Raw genomic sequence first — 19545 nt, 5'->3', positions numbered from 1 at the left:
CTGCATTGTGTAAACCCATCAAATAGCTACAGCAGTTTGCCACTAGATATCATGATATATATCAAATCATAAAATGCCACATGATCATTCTAGTTGACTACTGATAATAAGCTATTAAATAACAAATATGTGTACCTAAAAGCTCTCATCCGAATAATGCCAGAGGTGCTGTGGCCAGAGTATATTATCAGGGCAGCAGCCGCAGTAGCAAAGCAGAGCTTCCTCGAGAGGACGAGCAACAGATCGGTCCTAAACGCCATGATCTACAGCTACCTGAGATCATATATCAATTGAGAAGAAAAAAAACCTTCATTAACTACAAAAGGTGAATACACAGACTAAAGTAGGGTGAATACTTTGCGCCTTTGGTCCGAGCTTTTGCTTGCAGGTGGGGTGGATTGCAGGAGAAAGAGACGGCGTGCACAGCTGCAGCGGCCTAGGCGAGGTTGTGATGCGGCGGTGGGCGGCATGGCGTGGTGCCAGCGGCAGTGTGCGGTCGGGTTGCGTGGCCGGTTGTGTGCGTGAGAGCGGAGCAAGAACAAGCACATCCAAGAGAGCGGGGGCCTGGCTTTGCGGGCATGCGCTTGGCATGCGGCAGCGAGCTTAAGCAAAGGCGGTCGGAGACAAGCGTTGCTTCTACTGCCACGGCAAGCGGCGGCTGGAGACCAGAAGGAAGGAGAAGGAATGCGGGAGAAGCAGCCGGTGCTCACCTCTTGCCTGGAGTGGATGAAGACAAAGTTGGAGAGGCAAGGAACGAATGCGGGAGCAGCAGAAGCAGCCGGTGCTCACTTCTTGCCTGGAGTGGACGAAGACAAAGTTGCAGAGGCAAGGAAAGAATGCGGCAGATGGTGAACCATTCGTACAAAATAAAGTGTGCGATCACCAAACAGTAAAGTGTGAGATGCGATAGTGTCTGTTGGCATGGAGTAGTTTGGAGAAGCCACAGACACCGTAGAAGCCATGGCGATCAATAACTCCACCACAACCTTTGCCCAGAACTGGAGCAGCACTCAAGGCCGGCTGGTGCATGTGAAGTCCTCGTCCTCTTCAGCGCCTTGATCTGGATCCTTGTTGAGTTGCTTGGCTCACGTCGGCGGCGGTATAGCCATGGGTTTTTCCGCTTCTTCGTGTGGGCGGTGTACACGCTCTTCACCGTGCTTGGCCCCTACACCATCGGATTGCTGCAGGAAGGTCCCTTCCGTGAGGAGATGTTCATCCCGTGGGGCACCATCCTCCTACTCATCCAAGTGAGTGCTGATTCCCTCTCAGTTTACAGGATCCATGACTATGGCGGCTGCGGTCAACGCTGCTGTGTTGGCTCCACATAGGTGGAACCTCTCTATCTCCTCTTTAATTATCTTGTCACATCAATAAAGTAGTGATTGCTTGCTTGGTTTGTGTCTAACGTGGCTAAGGTCTAAGCCAGGCCAGCTAAGTCTGGCTATAGCAATGACAGATCTATATGGGGGCACATGCCCCCTACCTCCTCAAGATCAATGGATACACCCTAACCCCCCTTTTTTTGGTAAGAAAGAATGAGATTAGCGGTGTACAGTTCACGCTAGATTGGGATCCAACCGGTTACGCCACCTCCGGATCACCGATGGTCGAGAGGAAGAAGATATTAGCGTAGAACTTGAGATTAAAGAGAATTGGGGATGACTTGGGATCATGCTATTTATTGCAAGAACAAAATAAATGTACCATTGATTCCATCGTTTGTGTTACATTTTCTCTAGGGGGAATGTTCAAATTGAAAAAAGATGCATGGTGCCAGTTGATGGGAGGGCAGATGATCCAATAAGACAATATGGGCATTTAGGATCTTGGATGGAAGGGCAACTGATCACCGCTAGAAGGGATTGAATAGACGAATAAGTTCTTGTTCTGAAGTTCGGTCATTTCAGTGGTTGCCCAGGCATTCAAATTTTGCAAAAGTGTAGAAATATTAGTTCTATTTTAGACTTTATTAAACATTAAATTATTAATCGGTTCGCTAACACAAGAAAGGCCATAGACCAAAATGACAATTAGTTTTTCTTTCTTTGGGTTTTGGTGGTCTGGCTGAGCATTTGGCTTGGATCTAATAGTTATATATCAATTTGATGGCCACTTCATTCACCACTTTAATTGAGGTTTGAACAAATACCACTTACAGTCAACCCAACCCAACACAGTAACATTGGTCAGATGAACGGAGCGACTTCTCATCACATGCTACTTACTTCAGTAATCAAGAGTGCTTCTCTACTGCTAGTATCCTATAGGTATGCACGATATGTAGCTTGATATGCAAAACGATGGATAAATTTATTTTTATAAATATAAATATATTTTAATGACACTGGTGGGTAATTTATAAACATGTATATGGGTATTTTAGGCTTATTTTTTCGTAATGGCAGTAGTGGGTAATTCTAATTTTTCTTTTTTTCGATTAACGTGAGAATTTCTAGGCTTTGAGAGCGAATATGAAGGCTCCGTTTGTTGGCCAAATAATGAGATAATAGATTTCGCCAGCCAAACCGATACGAGGATCGGCACAATTCTTTATATAATGCATTCCTACATCAATTATTTTATTACTTATTAAAGTCCGAGTTCAGACACTTGCATCCTCCATCTAAGTATAAAATTTGTACGCTCCTCCTAGACTTCAAATGATCAGATACTCCATTTATTCTATATCAATTTATATACGCACACTTCCTAGACTTCAAATATAATGATTGGGATTTATAATGATTACGATCAGTCGATGCATATAGCGTATTTGACCATTGATGCACACATAATTCACTTGTGGTTAAGAAGTCATACATTTTACTTTACGTCTTTACCTCGGTAATTTTCCATTAAACAAATAAATTATACTACCAATACAATTTATTATACGGTTGGAACCATTTTTAAAGTGGTGGAACATTTGATTCGATTAACCCACTGGGGTTTTCAGCAACACACTTCGATTATGCTAAATTGCTCATGACCATAAAATCAACTCCATGTAAGAAATTCTTTCAAATTTGAATCTAAAGGTCCCAAATTCATAACATATACTGTATATACTTTCACAGTCCCAAGAGAATGCAATTCTAACACTCAAAATGTATCTCATGAGACATGCATTTGTAACTTTTGCACAAACAGCAAATTAAAAAGATTAATCGATTAATCTTTTTCTTTTCTATCATACGGCACAGTAGAAGATCAATTGGTAAAATGTCACATTTCTCGACTGCATATGCATTAATACAGGGGCACCCTATCTTTTCTCAATGCTAGTAGTACTAATCTGTCAAAAAAAATTGCTAGATTTGCATTCTTTTAAAAAAAACTCTTGGATGGCATATCTTTATTAAGTGTTGGTCAATTTTTTTTACAAAAGTATTGAGAGTGTCAAGCCTGTCAACAGATTTAACTCTAAAAAATCTATTAAATTTCCAACCGTTGGATCTCAACCTTAGCTAACTCTATCCTCTTCCCTTCTGCTGCCTCACACAACCCCACCTTCTCCTTTCTGGCACGACCCCGCAGAATCTTCCTCACCGAGTGCCCCTGTTGTCCATCCGCCACCCCAATGACCACCACCTCCTCCGACACCGAGCTCTCCCCCCTAATCGACTGCCATCCTGGCCACCACCACCACCTTCGCCACCACCCAACTCCGGTCGTGCTTCCACCTTTAGAGCCGCCGTCCCTGGGGACCGCTCCCTCACTAATCCGAGTGAAGCATGACACCCTCGCTGCCGACTCCGCTCGACCGCCGTCCTTCACCACCATGGTAGGCGACATCTCTGCCGCCTCATCGTCCCGCCCCCCACGACCACCATTGCCGCCGTGTCAGCCAACTTCCCGGCTATCTCCTCTATATATCCAGAGGCCATACAACACCCCCCCCAACATCCTCCCAATTCCAAATCCCTAACTTGAATCCCTAACCCTAAACCTCATTAGAGTCCGACGCCAACCACCGAGTATGGAAGAGAGGAGTAGAGGACATGAAGCTCACCAGAGCAACGTCAGATCGGAAGGTGAGAAATTCGGCAGATTTACTCCACGAAATCTATTGGCAAATATCTAGCAATTGCCAAAAGTGTTTTCTTATAAAAGTTCAAACGAAATTTTAAAATCTTAATACCATAAATATTTAGCATATTCATTCTTCAGACGATGCAGTATTTGTTGTCGTTTCAATAGAACTAGTGAACTGACCCGCGCATTTGCACAGCTAGTATTGATATTCTAAATATATCTTGTATTTTTTTTTATCTAATTATTATTTATAAACTAAAATCTTTCTCATGACATGCTACTTGCTTCAGTAATCAAGAATGCTTCTCTGCTGCTAGTGCGGTGGTGCTTTCTTACCTACATCTTTCTTTGTCAGTGATGTAGCTGCATGGCAAGCGCACAACCCTAATTCTATCACAACTGCCTATCATACCATTCGCTAGTAGTAGTAACATGTTTCTTATCCACCAGCCCTTGCAGTAATGCTGCTCACTGTTCAGTTCAACTGACTCAGTTATTCCATTGCCAGCTTCTCTACTTTATGATAATCTTGGTCGTTTGTTGCTACTACATTTAAATATGTTGTCTGTTACATGGCGCCATGCCTCCATGACCTAGTTTCTTTTGGGAAAGAATCGATCCAAATTTTTTGCTTTTAGAAGTCAACAAATCTCAATAGTGCAAAGCACAAAATTCCGTTCAGAATTTCAACAACCTATGTTCACGTTCAAGCTTGATGAGCTTACTATACCAATTATGGCTTGATCGATATTGTCTTGGTTCCTGATTTGCTTGTGGTGTTAATTTTTTTTAAGCTTGTGGTGTTAATTGTGAGGTGTGGTAGTGTCTTGTAGCAATGTCGGCAACAAAACTTTGGAGAATGTCAAGGACCCTCCCTCGGCACGGACAGGGATGCAGGAGGATTGCAAAAAAGGGTTAGGTTGGATGTGCAGTGGCCTTGTGCTTGCATTGGACCTGTGGACATACACATTCAGACATCACCAGTAAGCAGTAGGTGATGGACACTCTCCAGACTCCACGGAGGATGAAGAAACTTGCGGTGCGGCGCTTACCCTTGCTCTTAGCCTCCAACTCTGTTATCCTCATCACTGGCCCAACTTTGGTCACCCTCACATCATGATCACTGCAGGCCAGGTAGTAGTCTAATATAGCGCAAAGCCTAGATTTATCTTATTTATTTTGACTAATAATAATATAATCATGAAGGTGCATTTGATATTTGGTAATATAATAAGATATACGTGTGGTAAAACATATTAATTGATTGTGTAGCTAGTATCCGATAAGTATGTACGATATGTAGCTTGATATGCAAAACGATGGATAGATTTATATTTATAAATAGAAATATATTTTAACGGCACTGGTGGGTAAATTATAAACATGTATATGGGTATTTTAGGCTAGTTTTTTTTGTAATGGCAGTGGTGGGTAATTTTAATTTTTCTTTTTTCTCCGATTAACGTGGGAATTTCTAAACCTTGAGAGCGAACGTGGAGGCTCCGATTGTTGGCCAAATAATAAGGTAACTAGTGAACTGACCCTCACATTTGCGTGGCTAGTATTAATATTCTAAATATATCTTGTATTTTTTATTTAATTATTATTCATAAATATAAATCTTTCTCATCACATGCTACTTGCTTCAGTAATCAAGAATGCTTCTCTGCTGCTAGTGCAATGGTGCCTCCTTGCCTACATCTTTTTTGTCAGTGATGTGGCCGCATGACAAGCGCACAACCCTAATTCTGTCACAACTACCTATCATACTATTCGCTAGTAGTAGTAGTAACATGTTTCTTATCTACCACCCCTTGCAGTAATGCTGCTCACTGCTCAGTTCAACTGACTAAGTTGTTCCTTTACCAGCTTCTCTACTTTATGATACTCTTGGTTGTCTGTTGCTACTATATTTAAATCTGTTATCGGTTACATGGCGTCATGCCTCCATGACCTAGTTTCTTTCGGAAAACAATCGATCCAAGTTTCTTGCTTTTTAGAAGCCAACAAATCTCAATAGTGCAAAGCATAAAATTTCGTTCAGAATTTCAGCAACCTATGTTCATGTTCAAGCTTGATGAGCTTACCATACTAATCTTGGCTTGACCGATATTGTCCTGGTTCCTGATCTGCTTGTGGTGTTAATTGTGAGGTGCAACCTATGTTCATCTTGCAACAAATCTTTGGAGGATGGTAGTCTAATATAGTGCAAAGTCTAGAATTATTTTATTTATTTTGACTAATAATAATATAATTGTGAAGGTGTGAGATTTTGGTAATATAATAAAATATATGTGTGGTAAAATATGTTAATTATTTGTGTAGCTAGTATCCTATAAGTATGCACGATATGTAGATTGATATGCAAAACGATGGTTAAATTTATATTTATAAACATAAATATATTTTAATGGCACTGCTGGATAATTTATAAATATGTATATGGGTATTCTAGGTTAATTTTTTTTGTAATGGCAATGGTGGGTAATTCTAATTTTTCTTTTTTTCTCCTATTAACGTGGTAATTTCTATACCTTGAGAGCGAACGTGGAGGCTCTGTTTGTTAGCCAAATAATAAGATAAATTATTATTCATAAACTTAAATCTTTCTCATGACATGCTACTTGCTTCAGTAATCAAGAGTGCTTCTGTGCTGCCAGTGCAGTGGTGCCTCCTTGCCTCCTTACGTACATCTTTCTTTGTCAGTGATGTGGCCGCGTGGTAATCTCACAACCCTATTTCTGTCACAACTACCTATCTTACCATTGGCTAGTAGTAGTAACATGTTTCTTATCTATCAGCCCTTACAGTAATGTTGCTCACTACTCAGTTCAACTGACTCAGTTGTTCCTTTGCTAGCTTCTCTACTTTATGATACTCTTGGTCGTCTGTTGCTACTATGTCTAAATCTGTTGTCTGTTGCATGGCGCCATGCCTCCATGACCTAGTTTCTTTTGGAAAGCAATCGATTCAAGTTTCTTGCTTTTAGAAGTCAACAATTCTCAATAGTGCAAAGCATAAGATTCCGTTCAGAATTTCAGCAACCTATGTTCATGTTCAAGCTTGATGAGTTTACTATACAAATCATGGCTTGATCGATATTGTCCTAGTTCCTGATTTGCTTGTGGTGTTAATTGTGAGGTGCGGTAGTGTCTTATAGCAATGTCGGCAACAAAACTTTGGAGTAATGTCAAGGACCCTCCCTCGGCAAGGACAGAGATGTAGGAGGATTGCAAAAAATGGTTAGGTTGGACGTGCAGTAGCCTTGTGCTTGCATTGGACATGTGGACATGCACATTCAGACATTACCAGTAAGCAGTAGATGATGGACACTCTCCAGACTACACAGAGGATGAAGAAGCTTGCGGCGTGGCGCTTACCCTTGCTCTTAGCCTCCAACTCTGTTATCTTCATCACTGGCCCAACTTTGATCACCCTCTCATCATGATCACTGTAAGCTAGGTGGTAGTCTAATATAGCGCAAAGCCTAGATTTATCTTGTTTATTTTGACTAATTATAATATAATTATGAAGGTGCATTTGGTATTTGGTAATATAATAAGATATACATGTGTGTAGCTAGTATCCGATAGGTATGCAAGATATATAGCTTGATATGCTAAACAATGGATAGATTTATATTTATAAATAGAAATATATTTTAATGGTACTGGTGGGTAATTTATAAACATGTATATGGGTATTTTAGTCTATTTTTTCGTAATGGCAGTAGTGGGTAATTTTAATTTTTTTTTTCTAATTAACATGGAAATTTCTAAGCGTTGAGAGCGAATGTGGATGCTTCATTTGTCGGCAAAATAATAAGATAATAGATAGATGAACCGGCTCCCTACACAATGGGCGTCCTGCCGGCGAGCCCAGAAGACAGTGCATGTCCCGCTCAAGCTTTTACCACACTCCCCCGTACAAAATCAGGGCAAGCATGCTCATTGCTCAATGCTCACCATCATTCTCCCGTGTCCCAAGGGTAGGCTTGCTCATTGCTCAACCCTTGGGCACGGAGAGGCTGCAGGCGCCCAACGCGATGACATGACATGCCTAATTCTATAGTGCTCGTGAACCGTGATGCCCCGGGCTTCCCAAATCCTTCTTTGGTGGCCCCACGGCTACACAATTGGGTACTGATTTACTGCCACTGTAACAAACAGCGGGCAGTAACTTTCTCAAGGCTCAAAAGGCTTCTGATTTACCCTGGACTAAGTTTTCAAAAAAAAGATTTACCCTGGACTTCACAAAAGTCGGTAGCTTAGTTGAAAAACCGATTCGTTGATCTGGGATCTTCTTCCATTCTGAGTGCGAAGGCCGGTTCCATGGCTGTCTTCTTCCTGACCAGCGCCTTGCTATAGTAAAACATCGTGACATGCCACAGATCAAGGGTCCAGCTTACCTGACCTTCAGGACAAACAAGGTGTTGCTAAAACCATGAAATAAGTTGCATCTGAAGTTACACAAAAATCAGGTAAACCACGAGGCCATCTAGGCTTGGTTCAACATAATTACAACTGGAGCCACAGCGCACCATTTCAAGAGGAAAGAAACTTAGGCGGTGAACACTCAGAAGCAGAGGTCAAAGCTAGATGACCTAAGCATGATTAATCAATCATCAACCCATCTCGACGTCCTCTTCATCATCTTCTAGTGAGCCGAGTATGTTCAAAATTTTCTTCAACCCATCAACCCATTAATCGGAGATGAAATTGCCATTTGTGTTCCGGAGCACAGAATCGCTAGTATATATTTCTAGCTGAACTTGTCATGCTCCAACCAGCTGCTGACACGTTTATTCCTCAAATCACACGAACTTCTTTTGGATCTATCATCTATGTGCCTTTCTTCCAATGCTTTAGCAAGAGTTGTAGCACCATCGTCCTCGGATTTCGTTCTCAGTCTTCAACCACTTGAGTGACTGCATTACTTGTTGGGCCTTCTTCTAAAGCTGGGGCTGTGGAGTTTGACAGTTACTTCATTTCCAGCCATTTCAGGACTGTGGAACTGACTAGGCATCGGCATTTGCTGACAATACTCGTCGGTGGATCTGAGACTTCTCGGCAGTGGCGGAGGACGGGAAAATCTTTAGGTATGGCGAAATTGACAACATAGATAGTAAGGTATAAGATACACATAGAAATGCCTTCATAATCAAGTACAAAATGGCAAATGATGTTAAAAAACATTTAAGATACTATTGTTGTACTATATTCAAGGTGTGGCAGCTGCCATACCTTGCCACCATGGTCCTCCGCCCCTGCTTCTCGGTCCTTCCATCCTTTTCCTCCGGCTACAGTTGCTCGAGGCGAAAAGGAGGCGGAAAGTCTTCCCGGCGGCGATTCTGCCTGAGGAATGTTGAGTACTCTATCCTGCTTGTGATGAGTGAATTGTCAACCGTGCGGTGAGATCGTGCGCTTGGTCTTTGGATTGCAGGTACACGGGCGTCGAGTGTCGACGGGGAGCTGCCGTGGAGGTGCTGTGGCCGATGGACCGTGCGGTGGACGGCGGTGAAGGGCAGCCGGGACCGGAGCTTGGACCGGGCGGCAGCTGTGGCGTCCACTCCTGGATCGAGGGCGCAAGCGGCGACGAAAGGCGGGTTTCTTGGTTTGCGCCACAAAACCAAGGAGGCGGACGGCGGTTGAAGACGCCAAGTTGTGGAGGCACGGGCGTCGGTCTCGGGACTGACGGAGGCGACGGGCGTCGACAGCGTCTAGGGCCTCGCTGCGGGCGAGGAGGTGACGGGCGTCGGGCGGCGTCTAGGGCCGTCAGGAAGCCGAGGCGGGAACGGCGTCTAGGGCCACGGCGTGGAGGCGGGAATCTTCCCGCGCGTGAGGTTTTGGCGGTTTTCTCAAAACCGGCCACCTACCCGGGTTTCGCGGACCCTCCAAAACGGCGGACTGGATCTTCATCAAGACGGTGGCATCGCGGAGAAGACTTCGTTTCGAAGAAAGAACCTCGGCCGTCGGATGAGATCGTTGTACAGGGGGTGCTGCAGGCCAACCGGTCTGACCGGTCCCTGGCACCGGTCTGACCGGTCTAACGAACCGGTCTGACCGGTCCAGCGTACCGGTCTGACCGGTCCCGCGGGTATAAATACCCCTTCACTTGTGTTAGGTCAATTGCGGCTTTTGTAATCTGTTCGTGGACTCTCTGTTTCTCCAGGCCGCCGCCCCTGTGTTCTCCTCCCTCTGTTCCTCTCGTTTGAGTTGATTTTGTCCATGGATTGTTGAAACCTTGTAAGGGATTTGATTGGGAAAGGAGGCCCTATCCTCCTCGTGCCCTCTGGGCTTTCGATTTGATTGAATCCCCTGGTTTTGTGCCTTGTGCAATGGATTTTCGATTTCGTTTTTGGCACACTTGATTGAGAGGAGACCTCGAGTTCTTTGCTGTGATTCCCGTGCTCCCAACTCTGATCTAAACCCTCTGGAATCACTGGCGTGTTTAAATTCGAGTTCTTGAGTGTTTGAGAAAACCCCAATCCCTTTTGATCTCCCTCATAATTCTCACGATTCGTTGATCTTTGGGACGAGATCTTTTGGGGATATGCTCACGGGGTAGGGGCGAAGCAATCCCCCAAGTTTCATCGCTTTTCGTGGTCGTTTGCTCGGGATTCACCGTTTGAATCCAATTTCTCGGGGGTTTTCTGGGTGCTACCGGTCAGACCGGTAGGCACGACCGGTCAGACCGGTCCAGCACACCGGTCAGACCGGTCCAGCGCACCGGTCAGACCGGTCCTGGCAGATCAGTGCTGCAGATTTTCCAATTCGCTTCCGATTTGCTTTGTGGTTTCGCTCGCTCGTTCGAGGTCTTTTGTGTTGGTTTAGTTTTTCCATAGCTATTCCAAACTTTGGCTAGAACGCTTGAGGGTTCGGGTGATTTTCGGGATATAGGCCGACGGTTTGAATTTCGGAAGAAATTTTGATCGGCTCCCATTGACCCCCCTCCTCTGGTCGCCGGCTTCGGTCCCACACTGCCGGACTCCTCCTTCTCCGGCGGCCGGAGTGGCGTCGGAGATGGAGTGGGGCCGGGGAATCGACGTGCGGGTGTATATAGGATAGGTAGTTTCTTCCCTAGTCCAAGGTGGTGCTTGCCGTCGGTGGTCGTAGGCGAAGCTAGGTTTTGCCGGGGGGGTGGTCCTCTGCGGCATGATGTTTCTGGCGGCGTCGGCGAGGCAATGGCGACGGCGGCGCTGAGGAATAAAGTCTCCCGGCTTCTTCCTCGCCCCGGTGGTGCCCTGCTCCAGCTTCACCGGCGAGGTCGTGGAGATCCGTGTCGGAGCCTGCGGCTGGTGAGCCTCCCTTTCTGCCTGATGGGGTGCTTGCTGGCTTTCTTTTGCTTCAAGGGTGCAGAGATGGCTGCGGGTGTTGTGGATGGTCGGTGGCTGGATCCGGCCCGATTTCCCCTCGGCGGCGGCAGTCGTCGATGGCGTGGTTGGAACCAGGGACCGGAGGTGTTGGGGTGTGTCCCTGGTCGATGTGCGTCCGCCGATGGCATTTGCTATTGCGACTCCAACAAAAGCCAGCGTACGATGGGGCTCCTCCGGTTCATAGGGGCGCTCGGCTTCTTCTCCGGCGGCGACGAGTTCGAGTCTTGTTGGTTCGCGAAGGATCTAGGGGTGCCGTTGTAATTTTTAGTTTTTTAAGGGTCCTTTGCGTAGTTTGGCGGTTACAGCTATCCTTGTATCCTCCATGTATGTTTCTGTATTTCTACATGTACTTGTACGTCATTCTTAACTAAGAAATACAAAAGCGTATTCTCAAAAAAAAAATACTCGTCGGTGGTTTCGCTGAGAGCTTCTCCGGCCCACGAGACGGTGGCGCGCACAGAGTCTGCTGCTGCTCTGGCCCAATGCACGAGTCTAAAAATATAATCTTTCTATTGGTACGCTATTGGATTAATAAAAGAATCTTATTTACTCTCTAAAAATTTATAACTAATTCATTTCTAATAAGAAAATATAAAATTAGTAGCAATTTTTTTTCTAAAACTATAATCTATCTATTGGTACTCTATTGGAGTTGAATCTTATTTATTCCTAGTATAGTTCGAGAATTAAACTCGAACTCTAACAATATTTAGACTTGTTCCATTTTAATATAAACTCAATACAATATAACAATTCAGACTCTAGCAAGAATTTGATTACTCCTTATATTTATGCATGTAATAATTTAGAATGTTAATATTGTGCAGTGTAGTGCCCAAACTGGTATGTCATCTGTATTTAATTTGGTTAATCAATTAGGATTTAGTTTGAATAGCCTCCTGGAACAGACGAGCCGGCAATACGAGTGCTTGTCGAGTATCATTAATGTAATAAGTTATAATGGTGTTAATAGAGTGTCTCCGATCTAAGTTGTGTAGCAATTTAGAATGTCATGTAATCGAATCTCTCTTATCTATATGATATGATACAAATATTACATAATTGTTTGTTTATTTGCTTCATTAAATATAATCTAGTTCAGATTTGGACTCATATTGTCACGGCCCACGGGCCGATTGGGCCGCGCGGTTACTGTAGCGCACGGCTACTGAAGCACGCGGCACAGTGTTTCTTTAGTCCCAGACTGGAAACGGAAAGGGAGTTGGACTGACTTAAATAGCCGGTCTCTGGGAAGTTAATAACTCCTGTTCGAATCTTTTGCGCGAAACGAGGACGAAAGCGCAAGAGAATTATTTAGCAGGTGTGGTCTACTCAACGTGTAGAGTAGATCTTAGCCATTATCCTGGGCCGGGTCGTTAAAGGGGTATCAAAGCCATACTCTCGCGGTTCACGCCACGTATGGGCAGAAGTGCGCGTACATGAGCACGTCGGCGCGTGGAAACACAGATGCCAACAGCATGTGGACGAACACACATGGGCTGCTGGGGGATCCTGCTCCCTTGTCATGTATGGGTAAGTTGGTTCGACGAGGACGTCGAACCCTAACGGGGGGAGATTGTCACGGCCCACGGGCCGACTGGGCCGCACGGCTACTGTAGCACGCGGCACAGTATTCCTTTAGTCCCAGACTGGAAACGGAAAGGGAGTTGGACTGACTTAAATAGCCGGTCCCTGGGAAGCTAATAACTCCGGTTCGAACCTTTTGCGCGAAGCGAGGACGAAAGCGCAAGAGAGTTATTTAGCAGGTGTGGTCTACTCAACGTGTAGAGTAGATCTTAGCCATTATCCTGGGCCGGGTCGTTACACATATGGTGTTCAACGTGATATGAATAAATATTGCCTTTACTCGATATCCGAAGAAATATCCGTGTTCGACATTATCAGCATCCAGTTCGCGCTGTATTCGAGACATCATATCTAGTCGTATTCGTAACTGAAACAATCTGCACTCGTATCTGTATCTGAGTCTATCCGTATTCATATCCGAATTCGATAGAAAATGTGAAAACAAATACAAATATTCATCCATATCCGATCCATTTACATCCCTTTCAGCTAGACCGATCCGGTTGTCATGCCATGCTGTGCGTGGCCTTTTTTTTTTCTGAAACCATACGGTGCGTGGCCTCGCCCGTGCGCAGATACGAAACAACGAAGGTTAGGTGATGCCCAATGATCCTACTAAATCTGGTGATTGATAAAGTTTTGGCGATAATTAGTATATGAAGCGGAGTTGATCAGCAAATTTGATATGCTTAGCACTTAATCAATGGTAGATGTATTGCGGAACTAATACACTAAACGGAACCGAATTAAAATACCCTGATAAAAAAAACCCTCCATGTCAGCATCCTTCAGTATCATCTGCTACAGCTAATACCTCATTAGCGTATATATGTATACGAGTACTTTGGCGCGCTTAGCTATCGTTAGGTTAAGGTAGAACGCCATTAATACATATACACGTAGCATTAGCGTGGTATGTCCATATATTAGTAGTAATAGTACAATTATTTGTGATATGCTATTAGCTATATTTTAGTACTGAAGTGCTATTGCTTATTACAGGCAGTGCTGAATGTAAAGTCCCTGGAATGGTTGCCCCGCTCCTGACCTGCAATCACTGCAATTTAATTCGAATTAGTGATAAGTTGGTGTTAATTGCAAGGTATCAAGGTAGGAGCAGATGATGTCAACATTTTTCGAATTTGGCTTAGTGATCTAAGCACTGGTATGGTTTTGCTCTGCCTTTGTCTGTGATGAAGACTGGGAGTAAATCCTTCTTTGCGCTGTATTGGAAGTAGCGTGCCCTGTTCTTCAGGTGTTCCTTCCATGGATGCAAATAGCTATATGGTAAAGTACAATTATTCTTCATGTAAAATACTTTGGGCGCGCGTTGACGCGCCTTTGTCTTATTTTTTCCGATATAGTTAAATTTCAAATTTATATGTTTGTAATGGAACATTTAATCATGGAAGATACTGTTTATTTGTACAATAGGAATTTAAACAAAGTAGTGCATTTACACATAATGATACTAAAGCTAGCATCTATAATTTGCATTGAAATTTAAATGCAGAAGTACATATTGGTAGGGAGATTCTGTAGCTAAAAATTTTATTGATCCAGAAAAATTCGATCATGAAGTTCCTGGGTTTTTCGCGGCTCTTACTACCTACAGGACATGTGAATTTGTAAATATATATTATCAGTTTGCTTGATTCCTGAAATAAATAAGAGAATATGACTGATGCTTACTTGTATTAAGTTTTTTGTTGGTGCTCTGGGGAGTGCCATGATCTTGCCTTGTTTTTTTTGTAATAAAGACTGGGAGCACATCTTGTCGCTGGAGCATCGTTTTGTAGATACACTGCTACTATATTGCAACGGTTGATCTTGGGCAAGTGATGGTCGTGGTTAGGAATGGAGGGAAATGAGGCATAGCGATGTGGTGGTGCTATGAGGTGTGTTGATGAGAAGCAACATGAGTGATGTGTTGCTTGTGAATGTTGGATGATGCATGGTTTGGAGCGGACATGGATTTTTATCGGTGGTTTCTATACCGTTAGGTGTTGTAGCAAGAGCACCAAGAGGATGGGGAATACCAACACTCTAGTAAGTAGCATACCTGGTGTGTTCAAGCAATTCCAGGCCTCAGTCGATGTTCACGCAGCCATGGAGGTCCCTTGCGCGCTAATTGCCTTTGCATATTTTAGTATTAAAGGAGAGATGGTTATTTTACGTTTTTAGTATAATGAGTATGTAAACAGAATGTGGTTATACAACAGAAAAAAAGAGTTGATCATATAAAGTTGTATGCAAATGGTGTTCATATTTGCAAGGCACATGAAAGTTGCATGTAGATATATAAAATTTAGAGTACACTAATTCATAAACTAGTAGAGGTAATGCATTGGTTGTATGACCACACGTTCATTTTTGTAAGTGTTCTTGATTCTTTCCTTGTTATTCTATTCATCTTTGTAACGAAGCAGTAGTTTTTGCAAGCGATAGAGAAAGTTTTGTCCAGGGCGCTGACACACAAAGAACTAGAAAATAGCGAAATATAATTTCAACATTCATGTTGAAGTTCAATGTTCCATGTTAACATTGATAAATGGCAGATCATGATGAATAGAACACAAAAAGAGAGTAGTCAGAGTTTTCTTTCCTTTTTTTTTGGCTTGCAACATCATAGCTCAGTAGTAGCGGCTCTGTAACTATTTGGCAGTGGCATGAGTTGATCCAGGTAACTGAGAATCCCAACAGCAAATGGCAAAATAGAGTGAGTTTCATAACAAAATACTGCAAGCACAGTAAATTACAAATCCTTTTAATTAGTCTATAAATAACCAAAAACACTTATATACTGTCATATTATGGTTGGTGTAGTAGCTTTCTTATAGGCTGAAGCTCTATTCTCTAACATTGCAACTTCTTGGTCAGTTAGTCCAAATTTTTATTTGTGCTACCTCAAGTGTAATTCCAAACTTTTCATCGCAAAACATAAGTTGCCATGGAAGTTTTGGGCTGACTGACATAGGTAAGTGCAATATCATTACATAGCATGTAACGTGGCTCACATATATTATACTTGAGCTGCAGGAGTATGCATATAAAAACAGAATGATATCCCAGGAAAAGGATGAAGGAGGTAAAAGCTTACACATGTTTTTTTTTAAAAGAAAAGCTTGCACAGTTGGAGCTGCTAAATACTGCTCCTTGTCTTTGTCCATACACGAACTTGGATCACCTAAAGAGTCAAAATTACACAGCACACAGTGTCAGGTTCTCTGAGATTGGACAAAATTCACAAAAGATATGTACACGAGAACACTTGTCTCAAGTATGTAAACCAATGCTTGAATATATATTGCACTGTTAGAATAACAGTGTGCACAAACAGCAGGTATCTGGATACAATTGTAAGAAAAGGCTACATAAAAAATCAGGTGAACACCATATTCAAGAATGGAACACGTCTATTTTCCCTAATTGTTCTTTCAGTAATCTAACTCCAAAACCTTGCATCTACCAATTTGTGATTACGTTACAGCTTCCAATCTTATTGGCCTTTGCAATGTTGTTGTTTTAGTTGAATTGCAGGGGCTGTCTGTACCCTATGGCATCATATAAAAGCAGAAGTGCTATTGTGTGATTTAAATTTGGTCAAAAATCATGTACTATAATGAGTTTAGTTAAGTTGGATGTCAAACGCTGTTGAATTTATGCATCTCCCTTTATTTTCAACTTGCAAAGCAAACCAGAGCATAGCCTATAAGGTACAGCAGCACATCATGTTTTTTTGGAATCATAAGGGAAGATTTAAGTTCGTACTACATGTGTTGCATTATTTAAGTTCGTACCACGTGTGTTAATTCAGGGTGATATAGGTGGTCAATTTAAGTTCTTATGCTGCTTCAGTTATGATAACTTACCTAAGAGATGACCTCATGAAACTGGGAAAATATTTTTTCTCCAAATAATTAAACTCCAGATCCACAATTCAAGGACAAAGAACACCTAAAAAGCTCATGAATCTTTTACACAACAGCAGTATAGATTAAAACTTTCTATATGGTAGATTAAGGCATATCATTAAAAATATATGTGCTTTATACATAAGGACATATCAGAAGTCACCTTGAGGATTATTTATGTGAACTCGCATACTACCTCAAAACTGCTGACCTGTGAAAAAAATCCTTTCCCAGTAGGCTATGTTGTAATCGTATATTAGGTCTGAACTGCAAAGTCTAAAAACTTGACATTGAAGAAACATTCCAGTAACAGTTAGAAATTAACTTGGGAAGCTCTCCTATGCCCAGTTCCATCCCAGCAACTGTAAGCAAGCTTTATCTGAAATGTGACACAAAATGGGTAATTCTATAGAAAAAGAAGTACAAAAAGAAAATGTAATTTCAGAAGGCTGATGAAAGGTGAATAGTGGTAGCACAATGTGGCAATACTATGATCAATTCCTGCTTACGCAACAACTGCTTCTTCAGTCGTTCACATTGTGCTTGTTCCTCTGCCTCCCTCTCTCAGAAAGTCTCTCAAGGATCTTTCTTAGGAAACAGCTTGGAGGTCAAATAAAGTATCGAAATAAAAGATCAATCAACACTCGTAAGTGCTGCTCATAAACTAACAGACATACTTGACAGGTAGAAAACATATCCTCCAACTCAGGCAATTGAACGAACACGTTGCGTGCATGGCTTGAGGCCCACGGGAATCAGCAGAAATGCATCTCGGGTTTGGTTGGACGGCGATGGCTCGAGTGGTCGGAGCCGCGCCGGTTCCATGCTCCGCATGCGGATCTGCGTGCACTGACCTCCAGCCGCGTGCGGGAGCATGGGACACGTGGTTCTGCGCGGCCGGCCGGGTGGCGGGGCTCGCGGCCCTTAGGAACGCAGGAGGAGAGGGGAGGGAGGTCGAGGAGGGGAGGGGCTGAGGGAGGCGCGCCCGGGTGCTTGTCCTGCTTGGCGTCGCAAGGAGCGTTGGGAAGGTGAGTAGGTTGGGAAGTTTAACGAACATGGCATCATTTATGTCATTTCGAGTGATTTTGGTGATCGAATGATAACACAATACTTGGACTAATATGATTGTTAAGATGATCATTCTCAGGCTTTTAGGTTCAAGTAATGACAAAAATAAAGAGAAGATAGGCGTAACAAGGCCCGAAGGGCCACCCCTACGCTTGTCGGAAGAACCGGCGCTATGAAGTTTGGTGCAGAAGAGAATCGAAGCCAAGTCAGCCTATAGGCACCGGTTGAACCGACGGGTCAAAAAGGGGGCATCGGTGCATTGGGCGTCCTATGTTCCAGAGACGATGTCAAGACCCCAGGAGAAGATTCTTCAGCACCGGTTGAACCGGTGAGGCATCGGTGCATACCATCGGTGTAATGACGTCAGCTGTCAGGAGAAGATTCTTAAGCACCGGATGAACCGGTGATGCATCGGAACAAAGCATCGGTTCAACTGGTGGTCACTGCATCAGCTGTCAGGACTTCAACGGCTACTTCGATTTATGAGTGACCAGAAGAACCGACGCTACCCCTGCCAGAGGCATCGGTTCTTCCGGTGATACGCAGATTTTCAGCTAACCGTTGGAGCAACGGCTACAAGACTTGGTGGCCTATATATATGCCTCACCCCGACCATTTGAAGTTTGCTGGAGTTGCTGGACATCCCACATACACCCAAGAACATCTCCAAGCCATACAAAAGCATCAAGATCATATCCTTAGCCCTTAGCACACTTTGAGAGTGTTGTGTAAAGGATTAGCTCTTAGTGAGTGAGATTGCAAGGCTTAGAGCCTTTGTGCTGTGGTTCATTAGCGAACCAAAACAAGAGATTGGTGCGCCGGCACCTTGGAGAGTGAAGCTCACCGGCAACGTCATCGACCCTCCGACTTGGTGTGGAGCGGCGATGACATCTTTGTGCGGGGGGTGTGGAGACCCCATCCTTTGTGGAGAAGCTCCTTAGTGGAACCCGGGGCCAAGGTGACCGTGATTGTGTTCACGGAAAAGACTTGGTGGCCGAGTAGCAATACTCTTAGTGAGTGCTACAACAACGTGGATGTAGGTGTGCCTTTGTGGCTAACCGAACCACGGGATAAACACCCGCGTCAAGAGTTTATTATCTCATATCCCGCTCTTTAAGCTTCTGCATTTCATACTAGAAATTTGTGTGCCTTTACTTTCATAAAATAGTTTCTTGATAGGAAAGGCTATAGGTTGCTAAACTTTTTTGGGATATGGTTTTCACACTAGAACAACCTAGTTGCACATCTAGATAGCATGTTTTAGTTTAAGTTTTGTGCAAACTAGTTGGAGCTATAGGTCTAAGTTTTTAGAGTGCCTAATTCACCCCCTCCCCCTCCCCCTCTTAGGCTAGAGCACCCGATTCCTTTCAGAAGTGTAGCGACGTCCACAGCGTCAGCGACAGCAGCGTCGGCGGCAGCGCAGGAAGAGGAAGCAGCGGCGAGTAGTGAGCGGAAGTGGGAGAAGAGGAAGAGGAAGCAGCGGCCGTCGTGTAACTGAAGCAAAATTTTACTTGGTGATGAGACGGAAGAGAAGGTGCGGGTCCTCACCGAGGCAAAGGCGTGTCC

At 43.7% G+C, this 19545-nt stretch overlaps 1 long non-coding RNA gene across 4 annotated transcripts; it reads right to left on the bottom strand.

Moving 5' to 3' along the window:
* Positions 1 to 13891: 13891 nt before the first annotated feature.
* Positions 13892 to 17954, bottom strand: LOC120656512. Of its 4 annotated transcripts, none has more exons than XR_005667932.1 (3): positions 16098 to 17954; positions 14129 to 15684; positions 13892 to 14054 (listed from the first exon to the last, which is right to left on the bottom strand). It is a non-coding gene; the product is annotated as an uncharacterized LOC120656512 (long non-coding RNA). The 4 variants fall into 4 exon arrangements; XR_005667933.1 differs by having other exon boundaries at positions 13892 to 14606; positions 14690 to 15684; XR_005667934.1 differs by having other exon boundaries at positions 13892 to 14277; positions 14690 to 15684.
* Between the last annotated feature and the right edge of the window lie 1591 nt (positions 17955 to 19545).

The sequence above is a fragment of the Panicum virgatum genome, chromosome 1N, assembly GCF_016808335.1.
Source record: "Panicum virgatum strain AP13 chromosome 1N, P.virgatum_v5, whole genome shotgun sequence".
NCBI classification, from domain to species: domain Eukaryota; kingdom Viridiplantae; phylum Streptophyta; class Magnoliopsida; order Poales; family Poaceae; genus Panicum; species Panicum virgatum.
This window is presented reverse-complemented; position numbering and strand designations above follow the sequence as displayed.